Consider the following 9201-nt stretch of genomic DNA (forward strand, 5'->3'; position numbering starts at 1 on the left):
ATACTATTTTACAGCACTAGTGTTGTTAAATGTACCTTAACATAACCCGTCGCTAAGGAGTTATTGTTACTATAACGATTTAGGATAAAATAAATACTTTAACAGGGTCTAGTTCATCGTTGCACGGCTTCAATTTTCAGAATGCAACACTTACCAATTGTACATTTAACATTACATTAATGAGTAAGTCTGAAAATATATCATAATTTTTTGAATAAATAAATGAAATTGTTGTGTTTCCATAACAACACTTTTCCCTCCGGCGACAGGAAAAGGAAAAGTAAAAACTGCTCTAACGATAATGTCAAACTTTGGGGTCTACTACTCAGTCGAACAATGGCCTAATATTTTGACGTTTGAAGAAAATAGCTATTTATATATCAAGTACATAAACTTTATGGACGAGCCGTTTATTTATCCGAGCGAGCTGGCCAGCGAGGCACAAATAAACAAGGCGAGTCCCCATAAAGCCTATTTATGGACGCGATATATACAAAGCTTTATATACGACTGCAACAACCCTTAAAAATGAAAATTTGGAACGATAAAATCTATATCATTGACAATGACAACAGATGTCAAGCATTTGTCAAGTATTTCTAAAATACTTGAATTTACCTTGGATTGACACCTAAGTACGACTGTCACATTTTTACTTTTACTTTTACTTTATCATTATGGAGTAGGCCATAATATTGCAAATTATGGCCACTAATTGCGACTGTAATCATCGCATTATCAAGCAGTCGTACACAAACTATTATTTTATTTAAAAGTGTCATTCTGCTTATAAATGTTTTTTATTCTTAGAACTACGGCACAAACGTAGTATAGGGTTTTCGCTATAAAAAGCGTTGCACGTCATTGATTTGATGACGTCAACAATACACGGCATTGCCAAATATTTCTAAGGTAAGCTGATATATTAATCTTTTATTTAGGAAACACTTTTAGGTTATGTTTCTACCATCCAGAGGAACTAGAAAATTTAGAGATAATTTTTTGGGCTCTCTGTGTGAAACCAACCTACTGTGCATAAATAAAACCCATTCCTACTGTGCTGCGACGGGTTCAAGGAAAGTGCAGTCTACTTTAAGTCTGTAGTACTATTAGCATTTTGTTTATAACGTATCGCTGCCGTTGTGAGCAGAAAGATGAGGAATGTGGGCATAGCGACATTATGTAAATGTTTCGGAAGTTATAAACCATTGCATAGCCCATCAGGAAATAAATATCAAGTTAATGCTTGCTTGAAATCTTGACTGATTTTACGTTATTTGGCCAACTCTTGCTGTAGTGGAATTTGAGACTAGTATGTTCAACCGAGACAAAAACACAAGAAATTTTATTGAACTACATAAAATGATAATCAACATAAACTGATATGATCGTAAAAAGGCGAAAGATACTTTTCAGACTACGTAACATTCCATTTTGTTAACATAAAAGAAAATAAATTTTAATACACAGTTCTCGTGACTTAGGTAATTGCAGTTTTATTTATTGTCCGGTTAATCGTTATCACTCAACTATCATTTTCACCCAGTTTATAATGATTGGGGCCATTTCTGCAATATCCAATTGTTTTTCGCGTTCGTACCATTCCTTTATTATCTTTTCGTTGTGATTAATTGAATTTTTCCACATTTCTGAGGTTACAATCGCAAGTGCTTCCTTCTACAAGTTTAAGTTTATTGTGTAACCAATCCTGAAAATCTGCTTTTCTCCACGAGTTGTTTGGATTTTGTGTCAATAAGGTGTTGTGGTAAGAAGCATTGTCCAATACAATAACACTTGGTTCTTCTAAATTTACTAATAATTGTTTTTCAAACCAATGTAAAAAGTTTTCACGATTCATTTCTCCGTGGTAATCGCCAGTACTGTTAGATGGAAATACGAGATCTGCGATATCAAAGCTTCGTTTTGTAAATTCTGCTGACCGTAGAAATGTTTAAATGTAATGCTGCCACAACGCGCTGAAGGTAATCACAATTAGTAGAAGTAGTCAGAAGTAATTGAAACCATTCTTACCTTTCGAACTGAACCCAATGGTAATAATGGACCCCCATTATCTCGTTCTTGTTCAAAATATTGAATTAAAGACGCAAGGAGTTCCTTCGCTTTACTGTTCAAACATTTCGGCATTGTGGCGAGTACAAATGCAAATAACGGTAGAATGTACACAAACAAACAGCAATTTTGTTCTGAAAAGAACACATTTTTTTGCACTAAGAGCGAAGATGAATAATAACAACAACCACAAGAATAACCGAAAACTTTCACAGGCAAAAACCGAACCAAAGTGTCAAATGTCAACAAATAACGTTTGACAACATTGTAAAAAAAATTCCGAATCTGCCAACTTATTCTCCCAAAAAGTAACTAAATAATAATGAATATAAATCCGCCAAATCTTGATTTAAATTGGCATGCCATTTTCTTCTGTTGATGACGTGCAACGCTTTTTATAGCGAAAACCCTATACAACAGTAACCACATAGCTCATGATAAAAAACACGTGTATGAAAAAGAGAATTAACTACCTTTTGTCATACATTGTATTCTGTACATTGCTACATACATTATTTCTCCAATCGGCATCAGTTATAAAGAGGAGGACAAACTAGAAAGCTTTTTGAGTCATTCAGTTTAATTGGGTGACATAAACAATGTTATCAATCTTCCCAAATGAGGTTACTGTTCAGTGTATTATGTATGCCTACTCCTGTAATAAACTGCAAAAATTTGCCGCCAGATAAAATACGGTTTGCGTGAAGTAAAAATTGATTTTAATGGAAAACGTACCTTTCAATTGAATCCCTATTAGGTATATACCATGTTATTATTCACACACCTACCTCTAAACATATTTACAGTAATCAAAGGTTGTTTCCAGTAATATATTCATTGAAGTGAGTAGTGTTTTAATAAATAGATATATGCTTTCATTCCGTACATTCACATTCATCTTTCAAGACTACGATATATTTTCCTAAATTACTGAACCTGCCACCACACCTTATCTTCATACTCGCTGACAATCTAAATAATATACCTTACCATGTTCTATATGTCTTATACGTGACACGTCAGTTGAAGCAAGGATCACGTCTGCCACAGAATTCATTATCACTGTGGGTTTCTTTAAAAGAAAAAAAAATATTAGAAGGCGCGTAACATTTCACCGTTCCGTTCCTTCATTGAAAAATGAAAACGCTAACAAACATTGACAGTTTTCTTTTCTTTTGCCATTTACATTTTTTGTTCAGTTTCTCCTCAATTCGATTGATGATTACCTACTCCAAGTTTTGATACGAACGTAATAATATACAAGTAACTGCGGAATTGAATTTTCCTTTACTGAACTGGGGATTTATTTCTGATGACCGATGCACAAAAAGACATATTCATTCTCCTTGAACAAACTGGTGCTTATTTATATATAATTTAATTTGAAGGGATTATCTTCCATTTTTATTTGTTGCGTTAGTCTGAAGAAACAATATAAATCTAGGAAATAAGTTGATTTCATTGGAAAGATGTTGATCGACAGTATATCGTTTACGCAGCTCTGACAAGATAATTATGTTTTATGTTGGGTTCTATTAGCAATTTTGGAGGAAAGGGAAAATATTTCTACCGATGTTGAGAGTGATAACAGTGTTTACAGCTGTCGACGGATATCGGCGTTACCAGCGATATGAATAGGTATTGTGTTATGAATACAGAACGTAAAAAGCGACACCCCATTTCAAAACTAAAGGCTTACCTATTGTAACATAACCTATACCTTGCGTAAATAAACAGCAAGATATCCCAACTTTATTAATTACATTATGTTTCAAAACGGAAACTGGCAATTCGTGTTATTCCCAAACATTGAATATAACGCTTTAGAATAGTGTTCTCATCATCATAAAAGTCCTCTGTATTGCATGCTGTGCCTGGAGTAATTTTTGGTCGATCATAAAAGTTGAAAACCCGTTTATTTAAAGGGAGTTTTGCAGGTCCGTGAGGTTATCACGGTCATTAAAAGCACTAACGACGGTACATGATCACATCGTTAGTGCTTCGTTAGTGCCTCTTGGTGCTTTATAACTTGCATCAACACGACCGGCCGTTTCCGAAAAATCGAACCCCTTTGTGTAATGCTGACTTCCTACCCTCGTTGAAAGCACTAACGACCGGACAAGTACTAATCGTTAGTGCTTCGTTAGCGCCTCTTAGTGCTTCGGAATCGGAGGGCCGATAAAAGTTTTTATTTTTCATTTGCCTATTATATGCCAAGTATATCTGTCATATGAGATATACAGAGTGAGTTTTTTCATTTTAAGCATTAGGATCTCGGAAACCGTAACACATAGAGATTCGGCTAAATGAGGAAAGAGTTGTCGTTTTAAGAGCTTATTCAAGATAGCTTTTGTTTTTTGAAAAAAATTCACAGTTTACTAGACATGAGCGAAAAACATATTTAGTGATTTTTCTTTTAAATGTTGTAGAATCGTTAGTATTAGAAATACGGAAATATACAAAGAACAAAAATTGAAGAATTTTTTTCCGTTTAATATGATACATTATTAATTTCCATTCTCTTTTATAATTTTCGAGTTATATCGCAAACTTACATTTTTTAAATAGCAGCCATAGTTGGCTGTGACATTTTTAAAAAGTGCATTTTTTTCTGTTTACAGTGGTATAAGGTTTGTTGTACTTACTTTGACAAATAAACATGACACAGAACTGTTTGTATTATTGAGCGTAGTAAAAACAGTTTGCCATGGAAGACATGTTTGTCCTCTTAATTACTTAAAACTTTAGGGACACAAATAAATTTCTACTTTGAAGTAATTACATGTCAAAAAATTAATCTGTCTCCGTAAATGTTCAAAATGTTCATCATTAATATTTACACACAAGCAGCATCTTTTCACGATAGAATTTACAGCTTTCCGTATTTCCTACCATCTAAATTGCGAAAGGAATTTACCACACCATCACGTAGCTCTTCTTTTGTCGCATACGTTCGCTGATAAATTAAATCCTTTTAGAACACCGAAAAGAAAAAAATCTAAAATTGAAAGACCTGGTGATCTTGGTGACCAAAGGACCGACCCGTTCCTACCTATCCATGAATTTGGAAATAGTTGGTTTAGGTGCTCTCGTACTTGTAGTTGGTTGTGCGGCAGGGACCCTTGTGTTGAAACTAACGTAAATTACGCCGTGTTTCCAAATATACTTATCCTAGATATCTTGAAATTCATTTGGTAGAAAACGAAGATAACGTTGGCCTGTACAATTTTTGTCGTAAATGAAACGTCCAAGAATTCGCGATCCAATAATTCGGCAATAAACATTAAATCCAAGTTTTCTTTGAGGCCTTCAAGAATGAACAGCAGTATTTTGTTTATTTATTGTTTTCCATGACATGATACGATCTACTTTTAATAGTGTATTGAATATGATTATTAATTCCACTTTCATAGTGAATTTTCGAAGATGGCTTTTAAATATGTCAAATGTGCCACAGTTACACTATTACCTATCTCACTAGATATTGTTTTCCATGGCAAACTCTGTTTATTTACCTCTCAATAATACGAAAATTCCTGCAGCGCGTTTATTTATTAAAATACGTTTACCAAGCCTTATATCGTTACACAGAGAAAAATTCGTCCTTTTTAAAAATGTCAAAGCTAACTATGACTACCATTTAAAAAAATTAAAGTTTGTATTATAACTCAAAAATTTGTAAAATATAGAAGGAAATTAGTATGTTCATCAGGTTAAGCATTAAAATGTCTAAAACTTTTATTCGTGTCAATTTGTTGTATTTTTAATAATAACGATTCTGTTTTTCGCTCATATCTAGTAAACTGTGGATTTTTTTCAAAAAACAAAAGCATATCTTGAATAAGCTATTAAAACGACAACTCTTTCCTCACTTAACCGAATCTGTATATCTTATGGTTTCCGAGATCCCAATTCTTAAAATGAAACAAACTCACCCTGTATAAAGTAGTCTATGACGCCCGCGGGCATAATGATAGGGCATAATGGATTGTCATCCTATTATGCCCTCAAACTGTCAAATATATTGATGGAGTTATATTATGTAATAAAAAATATACTACTTGATTCGTATGAATCACTGTAATGTTAGTCAAACAATAATCATTACATTTGCATATTGGAAAAGCATTATTTGGAACGATGAAAAATAAAATTTTGTATGCACCTCAGGCATTACTCGATATTTAACCCTCGGGCGACTTACAATCCCTCGGGCTCTGTCGTCCTCGGCATAAATATCGCCTTAATGCCCTTGAGACACAAATAACTATTATTACTAGTCTGGGTCCTCCTAATATAAATAAGCATAGTTAGTATAGGTAATAAATAGCAATTAAGAAACTAGAATGTAAGTAGTTAACAAAGTACCTATTCAGAACCCTCGATATTAAGAGATCAGATATGACTGCCTCAGAACACAATGTTTATCAAACCAGTGGAGCACCAAACTTATACTGTATGCATCGCAATCTCAAATATGATGTCATAAAACATAACACTTTTAGTCGGTAAAAGAAGATGGTACGAGTCGATTCGTTGATGCAAAAACAGTGATCTGCAAGGATTTGGCAGAATCAATTATTAGATATGGTGTGCAAATATATTAATTACTTGCTTTTTTAATGTTTCATTGCGCATAGATACAAATCAGAAAATTAAATACTAATATAGGTATACTAATGTAGGTATGCAAAAGGGAACAATTATGTAATGTGTAAACCAACCGCCAACGTAATAAGATAATACTTACTTAAATCTTAATACCGTTAATAACAAAAGCAGTTTAGTTCTTTGCTTGCTGATACCACAGATTAACTACAATAATCTGTGCTGTTGCTAATTTTTAAGTCAATTCATTTTCAACGAACTTATTTACTCACGGAATAACCGGCCACGTTGCTAATTACTTTAAGGTCCGGCGCAAATTATTTTGAAAAGGGACAGGCATTCATAACGTCAACACCTAATAAACTACCTACTCAAGTGGAGTTGCGTCCAAGGAACCGTATTTAGATATCTCAATTTTGAACCAACCGGTCTTAATTAAAACAAAAAGTTATGCAAACGACAAAATGCAGATATCAATTCGACATATTATACCGCTCGAAATTTGGGTCAGAGCTGCAATCGGGATGCAAACGGCTATTAAAGAGGTAGTATGGTAACTTAATGATCACGCTTGTCTGCTTCAAACAATTTCAAACTTTTTAATAAGTTTAAATCAAGTCGTGTTTTGCTCCTTAAGCACGTGCTAAAGTGGATTAAATGCGAACTTTACAAATTCCCGTAATCGAAATCAGTAGGAAAAACTTTCCCATTGCCCTTGGCAAAATTAATACACAGTTTAGAATTGGCCCTACGTACAATGTGCCATTAAACATTTTCCAACTGCATTGACGACATTCTCTACATTTGCATCGATTGGGGTAAACCTGCGTAACATTGGAGTTTTAAAAACTTCTTTCCAGTTCGACACGTTACTCGTGGGGTCATTAATTTCTTTAATTAACAGTGCTTTTTACAGAATTCAGAACTAATTTCAAATATCATTTTAAATTAGGTTTCACCTTTCTTTTCATTTCGTGTTTTGGTATCACCCTGAAAACCTTAAACTACTCCATTATTTAAACTTGTGCATGATTTAAAACACTTTTTGGGCAATTTCTTTGTCAGTGGTGTTCCCGGTGTTCAAAGATGAAATAAACGCACTCAAACCTATGAAGGAGTACCGCGAGCATGCGTTCTGTGCTCTTCTGCTTTAGGCTTACGAATAAGCATACAGAATTGGTTTATTTCATTTGAGTTTGTATGTTAGTTAGCGCAACAATGCATATAAGAAACATTTAAATTTTAGTAGATTAAATCGGGGGGAGGGGGGGGGTTGTCGAATAAGCACAGAATTGTTTAATTTATTTTTCCTTTTAGAATTGTTTGTAATTGTGTGTTGTCGGCACATCTGGTCGTTTGCGATGTGAGGATTAGACTTATGTTAATTATCGCACGTGTTCTGATCCTGATAACAAGAGACACAGGTGGTCAACGATGTGCGCATTATTTTCGGGGTTAGTGGGCACGCGTTCCTTCGCAGCGGAGTTAATAATTAGTCTAATTGTAATTTTCGCATTACCTATTTGTAAATACTGGAGGAACGAGTGGAAGTCAACAAAGAAGTTGTCTGCTTAATGGACCTTAAAAGTATCTACCGTCAGAGCAGTTGCCGAGAATCTTTTTTATCAAGCTAGAACTTTATTTGATACTATAATTTTCCCGGAGCCACCACAGCGCAGAGGGAACACCCTTCGTTCCCACGGAGAATGACTGGGCGGTTGCCAGTCAGGTGGTGGATGTGGCAAGGGTGACCTTGACGATGAAACATTTCTCAACATACAAACTTCTAATATCGGGTCATTGGTGTTCCCCACATACACCAATCCGTAATCTAATGTAGCTTTCACCTATCGATAATCGTAGGAGATGCACTCAGTGCTCTACGTTTGGGCTAGCTTGGAACTGGCTAACCGCCAAATCTGGTCGGGACGTAAGCGACACATACATAATGCAGCCTACTAGTTCGATACAAGGTGTATATGTATTAAAGATGTCGTGGATGTCATATGCTGAGGAATGAAAGTATATACTTCAAAGTATTTACAGATAAAGTTTCATTGAAATATATTAACTTTGTCAGTTTTTTCAGTGTATCACAACCTTCAAATCCTTAATTTTTAAATCAAACCTTTCATAAATTCGGCTCACGGGACGTTCGTGCACACCCACGAATCGACTGCCGCTGAAATCAATTATATCTCATACACTTTTCAATTTACAAAAAAGCTTTTCAGACAAATTTTGTAGATAAATGCATCAGCTACAAATTTTAATTGAAACTTTTTTCTGTATATTTAATATTTAAACAATTAGAGTGAAAAAACAAAAACAAAATTTTTCACTTGACAATTTTCCGGAAAATTGCATACCTATCTTCGTAAAGAATTTTTCTGATTAAGCACAACCCTTTTGAATACTCAAATTTGAAATTTCAAGAGGTTTTTATTTTTTGTGAAGCTATATGTGTACTTTGACCACGCTAAAAATACTTACTTGTTTCCTGAAGATCTCCTGCAATTCGTG

The sequence above is a fragment of the Photinus pyralis genome, unplaced genomic scaffold (assembly GCF_008802855.1).
Source record: "Photinus pyralis isolate 1611_PpyrPB1 unplaced genomic scaffold, Ppyr1.3 Ppyr1.4_LG6, whole genome shotgun sequence".
Taxonomy (NCBI): Eukaryota; Metazoa; Arthropoda; class Insecta; order Coleoptera; family Lampyridae; genus Photinus; species Photinus pyralis.